Source organism: Phyllobates terribilis, unplaced genomic scaffold, assembly GCF_046119375.1.
Source record: "Phyllobates terribilis strain yellow unplaced genomic scaffold, ASM4611937v1 Scaffold_40__1_contigs__length_11209783, whole genome shotgun sequence".
NCBI classification, from domain to species: Eukaryota; Metazoa; Chordata; class Amphibia; order Anura; family Dendrobatidae; genus Phyllobates; species Phyllobates terribilis.
The window spans coordinates 5,227,563-5,241,656 of record NW_027362800.1 but is presented as its reverse complement, the minus strand read 5'-3'; the positions used below and the strand labels follow the sequence as shown (position 1 = coordinate 5,241,656).

Sequence of the window (14,094 nt, the reverse complement as noted above, 5' to 3'; positions counted from 1 at the left end):
ACCTGAGCTAACAGGTATGTGAGCTGGTTACTCTGCTGCGCTTAAAATTTCTTTTTTGGTTTGCTACAATGCCTTTTCTGAAACGTTGTCTCCCTCTGCTGGAACACTGACTTCTTTCATTTAATGCCTGCAGACTATAAAAGAGAAACCAACCCAAAAAGTTTGGTTGATTAGTCTGTGGCATTCTTTTAAACTGTTGCTTATGGCGGTCTCTGTGAGCTTCTCAGTGACATTCAGCCATCCAGGTATCCCGCCTGCAGTAGACGGAATGTGGCAATGGAACGCTGGCTGCGCGTGTCATAATAGGCTCTGAGCCTTTATATACCTGCGCACAGCAGCAGCCACCTTCAGTCTGCTGCTGGACAGCCAGCAGCAGCAGCAGCAGGAGAGGTAATTAATCAGCAACCCTCCTGCTAAGGGTAGACAGCTGCTCGTTCCACCCCCCCCCCACCTTAATTGGTTCTCCTCCCTTCCAACGGTGTTGAGGCGGGTGGGAACAACCGGGGGTTGAGGGTACTGTGCTAAAAGAGGTGGAGTTATGCAGATCTAAAACGCGTGGATTGCAGCAGCAGCAAGCCGAAAAGTGCAGGCATGTGAGGGATCTAGAGGTTGACAGCATGTCTTCTTAACGGGAGTCCAGGTGGCCATCTCCACAAATGGACTTTTCAGAATCCTTGGGTGGCACCGTAGTCGGAAACCAATTCTGGTTATCGCTTCTCGGCCTTTTGGCTAAGATCAAGTGTAGTATCTGTTCTTATCAGTTTAATATCTGATACATCCCCTATCTGGGGACCATATATTAAATGGATTTTTAGAACAGGGAGATGGAAAAAGAGCTTGCTCTGTCCACTCCACGCATTGACCTGGTATTGCAGTATCTCCAGGACCGGTGCACCCCTTCTTTAATGCAGTTTCTAAAATCAGAAAGAATTGAATTCAATGCTTTTTGTTCATTTTGCTTGTTTGTCGGATTTTGGGATGGACTCTTTGGCTTTGCTTTTCTTCTCCTCATTGGATTTTTCATGTTAAAAGTTGCAGAAGCCAGTTGACAAGCTCATTTTGGTTCAACTTCAGCAACTGTGCATTGCATTGCCATGTAATGTAATGTAATGCAATGCTATCTATCTAGCTCTCCCTCTATACTTCCTTTTGGATAAACAGACATATTAGGCAAGCATTTTGGAGCTTTCACCTAAATAACTACAGGTGGTGAGATAAGCTGCACAATATAATTGACCTTTCAGTATATTGTTGCACACACACCATCTATTTAGCAAATGCCCTTGTTATCAACAGCAGCCTTTTAAACTCACCTGAGCTAACAGGTATGTGAGCTGGTTACTCTGCTGCGCTTAAAATTTCTTTTTTGGTTTGCTACAATGCCTTTTCTGAAACGTTGTCTCCCTCTGCTGGAACACTGACTTCTTTCATTTAATGCCTGCAGACTATAAAAGAGAAACCAACCCAAAAAGTTTGGTTGATTAGTCTGTGGCATTCTTTTAAACTGTTGCTTATGGCGGTCTCTGTGAGCTTCTCAGTGACATTCAGCCATCCAGGTATCCCGCCTGCAGTAGACGGAATGTGGCAATGGAACGCTGGCTGCGCGTGTCATAATAGGCTCTGAGCCTTTATATACCTGCGCACAGCAGCAGCCACCTTCAGTCTGCTGCTGGACAGCCAGCAGCAGCAGCAGCAGGAGAGGTAATTAATCAGCAACCCTCCTGCTAAGGGTAGACAGCTGCTCGTTCCACCCCCCCCCCCCGCCTTAATTGGTTCTCCTCCCTTCCAACGGTGTTGAGGCGGGTGGGAACAGCCGGGGGTTGAGGGTACTGTGCTAAAAGAGGTGGAGTTATGCAGATCTAAAACGCGTGGATTGCAGCAGCCGCAAACCGAAAAGTGCAGGCATGTGAGGGATCTAGAGGTTGACAGCATGTCTTCTTAACGGGAGTCCAGGTGGCCATCTCCACAAATGGACTTTTCAGAATCCTTGGGTGGCACCGTAGTCGGAAACCAATTCTGGTTATCGCTTCTCGGCCTTTTGGCTAAGATCAAGTGTAGTATCTTTCGAAAAGGCGGTTTTGGATGTTGGCCGCCCTAGTAGATTGATACATTATGCACACTGGGGTTTAGGCGCTTGTTAGTACGCCAGGTGGCTAATATAGTCATCTGGTGGAAAGCATGGCCCCCCAGGATCGACGCCATTGGGCCGGGGAAGATCGAAAGCCCGAAGTGTGAAGTGCCCCAGGAGTGGTGACCCTGGGGTGCCTTAACTCACTGGGATTGGGAACCCCACTTGAGTTTATGGCACATTTGCACAAGCACTTCAAATTTTCTTTCTTCGCACACACCCTTATTCCGGGCCTTCTGGCCTTAGGATGGGGAATTTTTCAATTCCCGGTCGAAGGTCCGGGCAGTATTATACTGTGAAACCTTCACTATTTATTTAATTTCTTTGTCACTGTGTGTCCACTTATTCACGTGTGTCACGTCCTACTAGGATTTTGTCGGGATGCGGTTCCCTTACGGGTTCCTCTCTTGGTAGGTCTAGGGGGGGAGTGTGTGGCCATCAGGTTCCGCTCCCCCCTGAACCCCCCTGGCTCTCCTCTTTCGGGAGGAGAGCGTTGTTGGCTCCCCTCTTCCGGGAGGGGAGCACAGTCTTTGGCTCCCAGTGCCTTGCTCGGGTGAGAACTCGGGCAGGTGCTGGGGGTAAGATTGGGTCGCCTCTGGCTTCGGCTGGAGGTGGCTTTTTGTCCCTGTTCCTCGCTGTGGCCTTTTGGCTCGGAGGGACGGGGAATGGTTTGGGGGACCCTTCTCCTTTTGGAGAGGGTTTCAAGAAGACCAGCATCCTAGTGCACTTTTTTTGTGGCACTTGTCACTTTTTTAAGCGCACTCGGGTTTTGTACACGAATTCGGGCTTTCGATAGAAAAAATCTGTTCTTATCAGTTTAATATCTGATACGTCCCCTATCTGGGGACCATATATTAAATGGATTTTTAGAACAGGGAGATGGAAAAAGAGCTTGCTCTGTCCACTCCACGCATTGACCTGGTATTGCAGTATCTCCAGGACCGGTGCACCCCTTCTTTAATGCAGTTTCTAAAATCAGAAATAATTGAATTCAATGCTTTTTGTTCATTTTGCTTGTTTGTCGGATTTTGGGATGGACTCTTTGGCTTTGCTTTTCTTCTCCTCATTGGATTTTTCATGTTAAAAGTTGCAGAAGCCAGATGACAAGCTCATTTTGGTTCAACTTCAGCAACTGTGCATTGCATTGCCATGTAATGTAATGTAATGCAATGCTATCTATCTAGCTCTCCCTCTATACTTCCTTTTGGATAAACAGACATATTAGGCAAGCATTTTGGAGCTTTCACCTAAATAACTACAGGTGGTGAGATAAGCTGCACAATATAATTGACCTTTCAGTATATTGTTGCACACACACCATCTATTTAGCAAATGCCCTTCTTATCAACAGCAGCCTTTTAAACTCACCTGAGCTAACAGGTATGTGAGCTGGTTACTCTGCTGCGCTTAAAATTTCTTTTTTGGTTTGCTACAATGCCTTTTCTGAAACGTTGTCTCCCTCTGCTGGAACACTGACTTCTTTCATTTAATGCCTGCAGACTATAAAAGAGAAACCAACCCAAAAAGTTTGGTTGATTAGTCTGTGGCATTCTTTTAAACTGTTGCTTATGGCGGTCTCTGTGAGCTTCTCAGTGACATTCAGCCATCCAGGTATCCCGCCTGCAGTAGACGGAATGTGGCAATGGAACGCTGGCTGCGCGTGTCATAATAGGCTCTGAGCCTTTATATACCTGCGCACAGCAGCAGCCACCTTCAGTCTGCTGCTGGACAGCCAGCAGCAGCAGCAGCAGGAGAGGTAATTAATCAGCAACCCTCCTGCTAAGGGTAGACAGCTGCTCGTTCCACCCCCCCCCCGCCTTAATTGGTTCTCCTCCCTTCCAACGGTGTTGAGGCGGGTGGGAACAGCCGGGGGTTGAGGGTACTGTGCTAAAAGAGGTGGAGTTATGCAGATCTAAAACGCGTGGATTGCAGCAGCAGCAAGCCGAAAAGTGCAGGCATGTGAGGGATCTAGAGGTTGACAGCATGTCTTCTTAACGGGAGTCCAGGTGGCCATCTCCACAAATGGACTTTTCAGAATCCTTGGGTGGCACCGTAGTCGGAAACCAATTCTGGTTATCGCTTCTCGGCCTTTTGGCTAAGATCAAGTGTAGTATCTGTTCTTATCAGTTTAATATCTGATACGTCCCCTATCTGGGGACCATATATTAAATGGATTTTTAGAACAGGGAGATGGAAAAAGAGCTTGCTCTGTCCACTCCACGCATTGACCTGGTATTGTAGTATCTCCAGGACCGGTGCACCCCTTCTTTAATGCAGTTTCTAAAATCAGAAAGAATTGAATTCAATGCTTTTTGTTCATTTTGCTTGTTTGTCGGATTTTGGGATGGACTCTTTGGCTTTGCTTTTCTTCTCCTCATTGGATTTTTCATGTTAAAAGTTGCAGAAGCCAGATGACAAGCTCATTTTGGTTCAACTTCAGCAACTGTGCATTGCATTGCCATGTAATGTAATGTAATGCAATGCTATCTATCTAGCTCTCCCTCTATACTTCCTTTTGGATAAACAGACATATTAGGCAAGCATTTTGGAGCTTTCACCTAAATAACTACAGGTGGTGAGATAAGCTGCACAATATAATTGACCTTTCAGTATATTGTTGCACACACACCATCTATTTAGCAAATGCCCTTGTTATCAACAGCAGCCTTTTAAACTCACCTGAGCTAACAGGTATGTGAGCTGGTTACTCTGCTGCGCTTAAAATTTCTTTTTTGGTTTGCTACAATGCCTTTTCTGAAACGTTGTCTCCCTCTGCTGGAACACTGACTTCTTTCATTTAATGCCTGCAGACTATAAAAGAGAAACCAACCCAAAAAGTTTGGTTGATTAGTCTGTGGCATTCTTTTAAACTGTTGCTTATGGCGGTCTCTGTGAGCTTCTCAGTGACATTCAGCCATCCAGGTATCCCGCCTGCAGTAGACGGAATGTGGCAATGGAACGCTGGCTGCGCGCGTCATAATAGGCTCTGAGCCTTTATATACCTGCGCACAGCAGCAGCCACCTTCAGTCTGCTGCTGGACAGCCAGCAGCAGCAGCAGCAGGAGAGGTAATTAATCAGCAACCCTCCTGCTAAGGGTAGACAGCTGCTCGTTCCACCCCCCCCCCCGCCTTAATTGGTTCTCCTCCCTTCCAACGGTGTTGAGGCGGTTGGGAACAGCCGGGGGTTGAGGGTATTGTGCTAAAAGAGGTGGAGTTATGCAGATCTAAAACGCGTGGATTGCAGCAGCAGCAAGCCGAAAAGTGCAGGCATGTGAGGGATCTAGAGGTTGACAGCATGTCTTCTTAACGGGAGTCCAGGTGGCCATCTCCACAAATGGACTTTTCAGAATCCTTGGGTGGCACCGTAGTCGGAAACCAATTCTGGTTATCGCTTCTCGGCCTTTTGGCTAAGATCAAGTGTAGTATCTGTTCTTATCAGTTTAATATCTGATACGTCCCCTATCTGGGGACCATATATTAAATGGATTTTTAGAACAGGGAGATGGAAAAAGAGCTTGCTCTGTCCACTCCACGCATTGACCTGGTATTGCAGTATCTCCAGGACCGGTGCACCCCTTCTTTAATGCAGTTTCTAAAATCAGAAAGAATTGAATTCAATGCTTTTTGTTCATTTTGCTTGTTTGTCGGATTTTGGGATGGACTCTTTGGCTTTGCTTTTCTTCTCCTCATTGGATTTTTCATGTTAAAAGTTGCAGAAGCCAGATGACAAGCTCATTTTGGTTCAACTTCAGCAACTGTGCATTGCATTGCCATGTAATGTAATGTAATGCAATGCTATCTATCTAGCTCTCCCTCTATACTTCCTTTTGGATAAACAGACATATTAGGCAAGCATTTTGGAGCTTTCACCTAAATAACTACAGGTGGTGAGATAAGCTGCACAATATAATTGACCTTTCAGTATATTGTTGCACACACACCATCTATTTAGCAAATGCCCTTGTTATCAACAGCAGCCTTTTAAACTCACCTGAGCTAACAGGTATGTGAGCTGGTTACTCTGCTGCGCTTAAAATTTCTTTTTTGGTTTGCTACAATGCCTTTTCTGAAACGTTGTCTCCCTCTGCTGGAACACTGACTTCTTTCATTTAATGCCTGCAGACTATAAAAGAGAAACCAACCCAAAAAGTTTGGTTGATTAGTCTGTGGCATTCTTTTAAACTGTTGCTTATGGCGGTCTCTGTGAGCTTCTCAGTGACATTCAGCCATCCAGGTATCCCGCCTGCAGTAGACGGAATGTGGCAATGGAACGCTGGCTGCGCGTGTCATAATAGGCTCTGAGCCTTTATATACCTGCGCACAGCAGCAGCCACCTTCAGTCTGCTGCTGGACAGCCAGCAGCAGCAGCAGCAGGAGAGGTAATTAATCAGCAACCCTCCTGCTAAGGGTAGACAGCTGCTCGTTCCACCCCCCCCCCCGCCTTAATTGGTTCTCCTCCCTTCAAACGGTGTTGAGGCGGGTGGGAACAGCCGGGGGTTGAGGGTACTGTGCTAAAAGAGGTGGAGTTATGCAGATCTAAAACGCGTGGATTGCAGCAGCAGCAAGCCGAAAAGTGCAGGCATGTGAGGGATCTAGAGGTTGACAGCATGTCTTCTTAACGGGAGTCCAGGTGGCCATCTCCACAAATGGACTTTTCAGAATCCTTGGGTGGCACCGTAGTCGGAAACCAATTCTGGTTATCGCTTCTCGGCCTTTTGGCTAAGATCAAGTGTAGTATCTGTTCTTATCAGTTTAATATCTGATACGTCCCCTATCTGGGGACCATATATTAAATGGATTTTTAGAACAGGGAGATGGAAAAAGAGCTTGCTCTGTCCACTCCACGCATTGACCTGGTATTGCAGTATCTCCAGGACCGGTGCACCCCTTCTTTAATGCAGTTTCTAAAATCAGAAAGAATTGAATTCAATGCTTTTTGTTCATTTTGCTTGTTTGTCGGATTTTGGGATGGACTCTTTGGCTTTGCTTTTCTTCTCCTCATTGGATTTTTCATGTTAAAAGTTGCAGAAGCCAGATGACAAGCTCATTTTGGTTCAACTTCAGCAACTGTGCATTGCATTGCCATGTAATGTAATGTAATGCAATGCTATCTATCTAGCTCTCCCTCTATACTTCCTTTTGGATAAACAGACATATTAGGCAAGCATTTTGGAGCTTTCACCTAAATAACTACAGGTGGTGAGATAAGCTGCACAATATAATTGACCTTTCAGTATATTGTTGCACACACACCATCTATTTAGCAAATGCCCTTGTTATCAACAGCAGCCTTTTAAACTCACCTGAGCTAACAGGTATGTGAGCTGGTTACTCTGCTGCGCTTAAAATTTCTTTTTTGGTTTGCTACAATGCCTTTTCTGAAACGTTGTCTCCCTCTGCTGGAACACTGACTTCTTTCATTTAATGCCTGCAGACTATAAAAGAGAAACCAACCCAAAAAGTTTGGTTGATTAGTCTGTGGCATTCTTTTAAACTGTTGCTTATGGCGGTCTCTGTGAGCTTCTCAGTGACATTCAGCCATCCAGGTATCCCGCCTGCAGTAGACGGAATGTGGCAATGGAACGCTGGCTGCGCGTGTCATAATAGGCTCTGAGCCTTTATATACCTGCGCACAGCAGCAGCCACCTTCAGTCTGCTGCCTGACAGCCAGCAGCAGCAGCAGCAGGAGAGGTAATTAATCAGCAACCCTCCTGCTAAGGGTAGACAGCTGCTCGTTCCACCCCCCCCCCCCCTTAATTGGTTCTCCTCCCTTCCAACGGTGTTGAGGCGGGTGGGAACAGCCGGGGGTTGAGGGTACTGTGCTAAAAGAGGTGGAGTTATGCAGATCTAAAACGCGTGGATTGCAGCAGCAGCAAGCCGAAAAGTGCAGGCATGTGAGGGATCTAGAGGTTGACAGCATGTCTTCTTAACGGGAGTCCAGGTGGCCATCTCCACAAATGGACTTTTCAGAATCCTTGGGTGGCACCGTAGTCGGAAACCAATTCTGGTTATCGCTTCTCGGCCTTTTGGCTAAGATCAAGTGTAGTATCTGTTCTTATCAGTTTAATATCTGATACGTCCCCTATCTGGGGACCATATATTAAATGGATTTTTAGAACAGGGAGATGGAAAAAGAGCTTGCTCTGTCCACTCCACGCATTGACCTGGTATTGCAGTATCTCCAGGACCGGTGCACCCCTTCTTTAATGCAGTTTCTAAAATCAGAAAGAATTGAATTCAATGCTTTTTGTTCATTTTGCTTGTTTGTCGGATTTTGGGATGGACTCTTTGGCTTTGCTTTTCTTCTCCTCATTGGATTTTTCATGTTAAAAGTTGCAGAAGCCAGATGACAAGCTCATTTTGGTTCAACTTCAGCAACTGTGCATTGCATTGCCATGTAATGTAATGTAATGCAATGCTATCTATCTAGCTCTCCCTCTATACTTCCTTTTGGATAAACAGACATATTAGGCAAGCATTTTGGAGCTTTCACCTAAATAACTACAGGTGGTGAGATAAGCTGCACAATATAATTGACCTTTCAGTATATTGTTGCACACACACCATCTATTTAGCAAATGCCCTTGTTATCAACAGCAGCCTTTTAAACTCACCTGAGCTAACAGGTATGTGAGCTGGTTACTCTGCTGCGCTTAAAATTTCTTTTTTGGTTTGCTACAATGCCTTTTCTGAAACGTTGTCTCCCTCTGCTGGAACACTGACTTCTTTCATTTAATGCCTGCAGACTATAAAAGAGAAACCAACCCAAAAAGTTTGGTTGATTAGTCTGTGGCATTCTTTTAAACTGTTGCTTATGGCGGTCTCTGTGAGCTTCTCAGTGACATTCAGCCATCCAGGTATCCCGCCTGCAGTAGACGGAATGTGGCAATGGAACGCTGGCTGCGCGTGTCATAATAGGCTCTGAGCCTTTATATACCTGCGCACAGCAGCAGCCACCTTCAGTCTGCTGCTGGACAGCCAGCAGCAGCAGCAGCAGGAGAGGTAATTAATCAGCAACCCTCCTGCTAAGGGTAGACAGCTGCTCGTTCCACCCCCCCCCGCCTTAATTGGTTCTCCTCCCTTCCAACGGTGTTGAGGCGGGTGGGAACAGCCGGGGGTTGAGGGTACTGTGCTAAAAGAGGTGGAGTTATGCAGATCTAAAACGCGTGGATTGCAGCAGCAGCAAGCCGAAAAGTGCAGGCATGTGAGGGATCTAGAGGTTGACAGCATGTCTTCTTAACGGGAGTCCAGGTGGCCATCTCCACAAATGGACTTTTCAGAATCCTTGGGTGGCACCGTAGTCGGAAACCAATTCTGGTTATCGCTTCTCGGCCTTTTGGCTAAGATCAAGTGTAGTATCTGTTCTTATCAGTTTAATATCTGATACGTCCCCTATCTGGGGACCATATATTAAATGGATTTTTAGAACAGGGAGATGGAAAAAGAGCTTGCTCTGTCCACTCCACGCATTGACCTGGTATTGCAGTATCTCCAGGACCGGTGCACCCCTTCTTTAATGCAGTTTCTAAAATCAGAAAGAATTGAATTCAATGCTTTTTGTTCATTTTGCTTGTTTGTCGGATTTTGGGATGGACTCTTTGGCTTTGCTTTTCTTCTCCTCATTGGATTTTTCATGTTAAAAGTTGCAGAAGCCAGATGACAAGCTCATTTTGGTTCAACTTCAGCAACTGTGCATTGCATTGCCATGTAATGTAATGTAATGCAATGCTATCTATCTAGCTCTCCCTCTATACTTCCTTTTGGATAAACAGACATATTAGGCAAGCATTTTGGAGCTTTCACCTAAATAACTACAGGTGGTGAGATAAGCTGCACAATATAATTGACCTTTCAGTATATTGTTGCACACACACCATCTATTTAGCAAATGCCCTTGTTATCAACAGCAGCCTTTTAAACTCACCTGAGCTAACAGGTATGTGAGCTGGTTACTCTGCTGCGCTTAAAATTTCTTTTTTGGTTTGCTACAATGCCTTTTCTGAAACGTTGTCTCCTTCTGCTGGAACACTGACTTCTTTCATTTAATGCCTGCAGACTATAAAAGAGAAACCAACCCAAAAAGTTTGGTTGATTAGTCTGTGGCATTCTTTTAAACTGTTGCTTATGGCGGTCTCTGTGAGCTTCTCAGTGACATTCAGCCATCCAGGTATCCCGCCTGCAGTAGACGGAATGTGGCAATGGAACGCTGGCTGCGCGTGTCATAATAGGCTCTGAGCCTTTATATACCTGCGCACAGCAGCAGCCACCTTCAGTCTGCTGCTGGACAGCCAGCAGCAGCAGCAGCAGGAGAGGTAATTAATCAGCAACCCTCCTGCTAAGGGTAGACAGCTGCTCGTTCCACCCCCCCCCCCGCCTTAATTGGTTCTCCCTTCCAACGGTGTTGAGGCGGGTGGGAACAGCCGGGGGTTGAGGGTACTGTGCTAAAAGAGGTGGAGTTATGCAGATCTAAAACGCGTGGATTGCAGCAGCAGCAAGTCGAAAAGTGCAGGCATGTGAGGGATCTAGAGGTTGACAGCATGTCTTCTTAACGGGAGTCCAGGTGGCCATCTCCACAAATGGACTTTTCAGAATCCTTGGGTGGCACCGTAGTCGGAAACCAATTCTGGTTATCGCTTCTCGGCCTTTTGGCTAAGATCAAGTGTAGTATCTGTTCTTATCAGTTTAATATCTGATACGTCCCCTATCTGGGGACCATATATTAAATGGATTTTTAGAACAGGGAGATGGAAAAAGAGCTTGCTCTGTCCACTCCACGCATTGACCTGGTATTGCAGTATCTCCAGGACCGGTGCACCCCTTCTTTAATGCAGTTTCTAAAATCAGAAAGAATTGAATTCAATGCTTTTTGTTCATTTTGCTTGTTTGTCGGATTTTGGGATGGACTCTTTGGCTTTGCTTTTCTTCTCCTCATTGGATTTTTCATGTTAAAAGTTGCAGAAGCCAGATGACAAGCTCATTTTGGTTCAACTTCAGCAACTGTGCATTGCATTGCCATGTAATGTAATGTAATGCAATGCTATCTATCTAGCTCTCCCTCTATACTTCCTTTTGGATAAACAGACATATTAGGCAAGCATTTTGGAGCTTTCACCTAAATAACTACAGGTGGTGAGATAAGCTGCACAATATAATTGACCTTTCAGTATATTGTTGCACACACACCATCTATTTAGCAAATGCCCTTGTTATCAACAGCAGCCTTTTAAACTCACCTGAGCTAACAGGTATGTGAGCTGGTTACTCTGCTGCGCTTAAAATTTCTTTTTTGGTTTGCTACAATGCCTTTTCTGAAACGTTGTCTCCCTCTGCTGGAACACTGACTTCTTTCATTTAATGCCTGCAGACTATAAAAGAGAAACCAACCCAAAAAGTTTGGTTGATTAGTCTGTGGCATTCTTTTAAACTGTTGCTTATGGCGGTCTCTGTGAGCTTCTCAGTGACATTCAGCCATCCAGGTATCCCGCCTGCAGTAGACGGAATGTGGCAATGGAACGCTGGCTGAGCGTGTCATAATAGGCTCTGAGCCTTTATATACCTGCGCACAGCAGCAGCCACCTTCAGTCTGCTGCTGGACAGCCAGCAGCAGCAGCAGCAGGAGAGGTAATTAATCAGCAACCCTCCTGCTAAGGGTAGACAGCTGCTCGTTCCACCCCCCCCCCCGCCTTAATTGGTTCTCCTCCCTTCCAACGGTGTTGAGGCGGGTGGGAACAGCCGGGGGTTGAGGGTACTGTGCTAAAAGAGGTGGAGTTATGCAGATCTAAAACGCGTGGATTGCAGCAGCAGCAAGCCGAAAAGTGCAGGCATGTGAGGGATCTAGAGGTTGACAGCATGTCTTCTTAACGGGAGTCCAGGTGGCCATCTCCACAAATGGACTTTTCAGAATCCTTGGGTGGCACCGTAGTCGGAAACCAATTCTGGTTATCGCTTCTCGGCCTTTTGGCTAAGATCAAGTGTAGTATCTGTTCTTATCAGTTTAATATCTGATACGTCCCCTATCTGGGGACCATATATTAAATGGATTTTTAGAACAGGGAGATGGAAAAAGAGCTTGCTCTGTCCACTCCACGCATTGACCTGGTATTGCAGTATCTCCAGGACCGGTGCACCCCTTCTTTAATGCAGTTTCTAAAATCAGAAAGAATTGAATTCAATGCTTTTTGTTCATTTTGCTTGTTTGTCGGATTTTGGGATGGACTCTTTGGCTTTGCTTTTCTTCTCCTCATTGGATTTTTCATGTTAAAAGTTGCAGAAGCCAGATGACAAGCTCATTTTGGTTCAACTTCAGCAACTGTGCATTGCATTGCCATGTAATGTAATGTAATGCAATGCTATCTATCTAGCTCTCCCTCTATACTTCCTTTTGGATAAACAGACATATTAGGCAAGCATTTTGGAGCTTTCACCTAAATAACTACAGGTGGTGAGATAAGCTGCACAATATAATTGACCTTTCAGTATACTGTTGCACACACACCATCTATTTAGCAAATGCCCTTGTTATCAACAGCAGCCTTTTAAACTCACCTGAGCTAACAGGTATGTGAGCTGGTTACTCTGCTGCGCTTAAAATTTCTTTTTTGGTTTGCTACAATGCCTTTTCTGAAACGTTGTCTCCCTCTGCTGGAACACTGACTTCTTTCATTTAATGCCTGCAGACTATAAAAGAGAAACCAACCCAAAAAGTTTGGTTGATTAGTCTGTGGCATTCTTTTAAACTGTTGCTTATGGCGGTCTCTGTGAGCTTCTCAGTGACATTCAGCCATCCAGGTATCCCGCCTGCAGTAGACGGAATGTGGCAATGGAACGCTGGCTGCGCGTGTCATAATAGGCTCTGAGCCTTTATATACCTGCGCACAGCAGCAGCCACCTTCAGTCTGCTGCTGGACAGCCAGCAGCAGCAGCAGGAGAGGTAATTAATCAGCAACCCTCCTGCTAAGGGTAGACAGCTGCTCGTTCCACCCCACCCCCGCCTTAATTGGTTCTCCTCCCTTCCAACGGTGTTGACGCGGGTGGGAACAGCCGGGGGTTGAGGGTACTGTGCTAAAAGAGGTGGAGTTATGCAGATCTAAAACGCGTGGATTGCAGCAGCAGCAAGCCGAAAAGTGCAGGCATGTGAGGGATCTAGAGGTTGACAGCATGTCTTCTTAACGGGAGTCCAGGTGGCCATCTCCACAAATGGACTTTTCAGAATCCTTGGGTGGCACCGTAGTCGGAAACCAATTCTGGTTATCGCTTCTCGGCCTTTTGGCTAAGATCAAGTGTAGTATCTGTTCTTATCAGTTTAATATCTGATACGTCCCCTATCTGGGGACCATATATTAAATGGATTTTTAGAACAGGGAGATGGAAAAAGAGCTTGCTCTGTCCACTCCACGCATTGACCTGGTATTGCAGTATCTCCAGGACCGGTGCACCCCTTCTTTAATGCAGTTTCTAAAATCAGAAAGAATTGAATTCAATGCTTTTTGTTCATTTTGCTTGTTTGTCGGATTTTGGGATGGACTCTTTGGCTTTGCTTTTCTTCTCCTCATTGGATTTTTCATGTTAAAAGTTGCAGAAGCCAGATGACAAGCTCATTTTGGTTCAACTTCAGCAACTGTGCATTGCATTGCCATGTAATGTAATGTAATGCAATGCTATCTATCTAGCTCTCCCTCTATACTTCCTTTTGGATAAACAGACATATTAGGCAAGCATTTTGGAGCTTTCACCTAAATAACTACAGGTGGTGAGATAAGCTGCACAATATAATTGACCTTTCAGTATATTGTTGCACACACACCATCTATTTAGCAAATGCCCTTGTTATCAACAGCAGCCTTTTAAACTCACCTGAGCTAACAGGTATGTGAGCTGGTTACTCTGCTGCGCTTAAAATTTCTTTTTTGGTTTGATACAATGCCTTTTCTGAAACGTTGTCTCCCTCTGCTGGAACACTGACTTCT

General features: G+C 45.6%; 9 non-coding genes and 2 pseudogenes across 9 annotated transcripts; all 11 read left to right on the top strand.

The window, feature by feature from the left end:
- Positions 1-709: 709 nt before the first annotated feature.
- Positions 710-900, top strand: LOC141184639 (U2 spliceosomal RNA). The gene has a single exon (XR_012259375.1). It is a non-coding gene; the product is annotated as a U2 spliceosomal RNA (small nuclear RNA).
- A 1,122-nt stretch (positions 901-2,022) lies between these two features.
- On the top strand, positions 2,023-2,114 carry LOC141186213 (U2 spliceosomal RNA; annotated as a pseudogene).
- A 789-nt stretch (positions 2,115-2,903) lies between these two features.
- On the top strand, positions 2,904-3,083 carry LOC141185814 (U2 spliceosomal RNA; annotated as a pseudogene).
- Positions 3,084-4,203: 1,120 nt separating this feature from the next.
- On the top strand, positions 4,204-4,394 carry LOC141184530 (U2 spliceosomal RNA). The gene has a single exon (XR_012259276.1). It is a non-coding gene; the product is annotated as a U2 spliceosomal RNA (small nuclear RNA).
- Positions 4,395-5,515: 1,121 nt separating this feature from the next.
- LOC141187850 (U2 spliceosomal RNA) lies at positions 5,516-5,706 on the top strand. The gene has a single exon (XR_012261996.1). It is a non-coding gene; the product is annotated as a U2 spliceosomal RNA (small nuclear RNA).
- A 1,121-nt stretch (positions 5,707-6,827) lies between these two features.
- On the top strand, positions 6,828-7,018 carry LOC141187848 (U2 spliceosomal RNA). Its single transcript, XR_012261995.1, has one exon. It is a non-coding gene; the product is annotated as a U2 spliceosomal RNA (small nuclear RNA).
- Positions 7,019-8,138: 1,120 nt separating this feature from the next.
- Positions 8,139-8,329, top strand: LOC141187847 (U2 spliceosomal RNA). Its single transcript, XR_012261994.1, has one exon. It is a non-coding gene; the product is annotated as a U2 spliceosomal RNA (small nuclear RNA).
- A 1,119-nt stretch (positions 8,330-9,448) lies between these two features.
- On the top strand, positions 9,449-9,639 carry LOC141187846 (U2 spliceosomal RNA). Its single transcript, XR_012261993.1, has one exon. It is a non-coding gene; the product is annotated as a U2 spliceosomal RNA (small nuclear RNA).
- A 1,118-nt stretch (positions 9,640-10,757) lies between these two features.
- On the top strand, positions 10,758-10,948 carry LOC141187845 (U2 spliceosomal RNA). Its single transcript, XR_012261992.1, has one exon. It is a non-coding gene; the product is annotated as a U2 spliceosomal RNA (small nuclear RNA).
- Positions 10,949-12,069: 1,121 nt separating this feature from the next.
- LOC141187844 (U2 spliceosomal RNA) lies at positions 12,070-12,260 on the top strand. Its single transcript, XR_012261991.1, has one exon. It is a non-coding gene; the product is annotated as a U2 spliceosomal RNA (small nuclear RNA).
- A 1,117-nt stretch (positions 12,261-13,377) lies between these two features.
- On the top strand, positions 13,378-13,568 carry LOC141187843 (U2 spliceosomal RNA). The gene has a single exon (XR_012261990.1). It is a non-coding gene; the product is annotated as a U2 spliceosomal RNA (small nuclear RNA).
- The last annotated feature ends 526 nt before the right edge of the window (positions 13,569-14,094 follow it).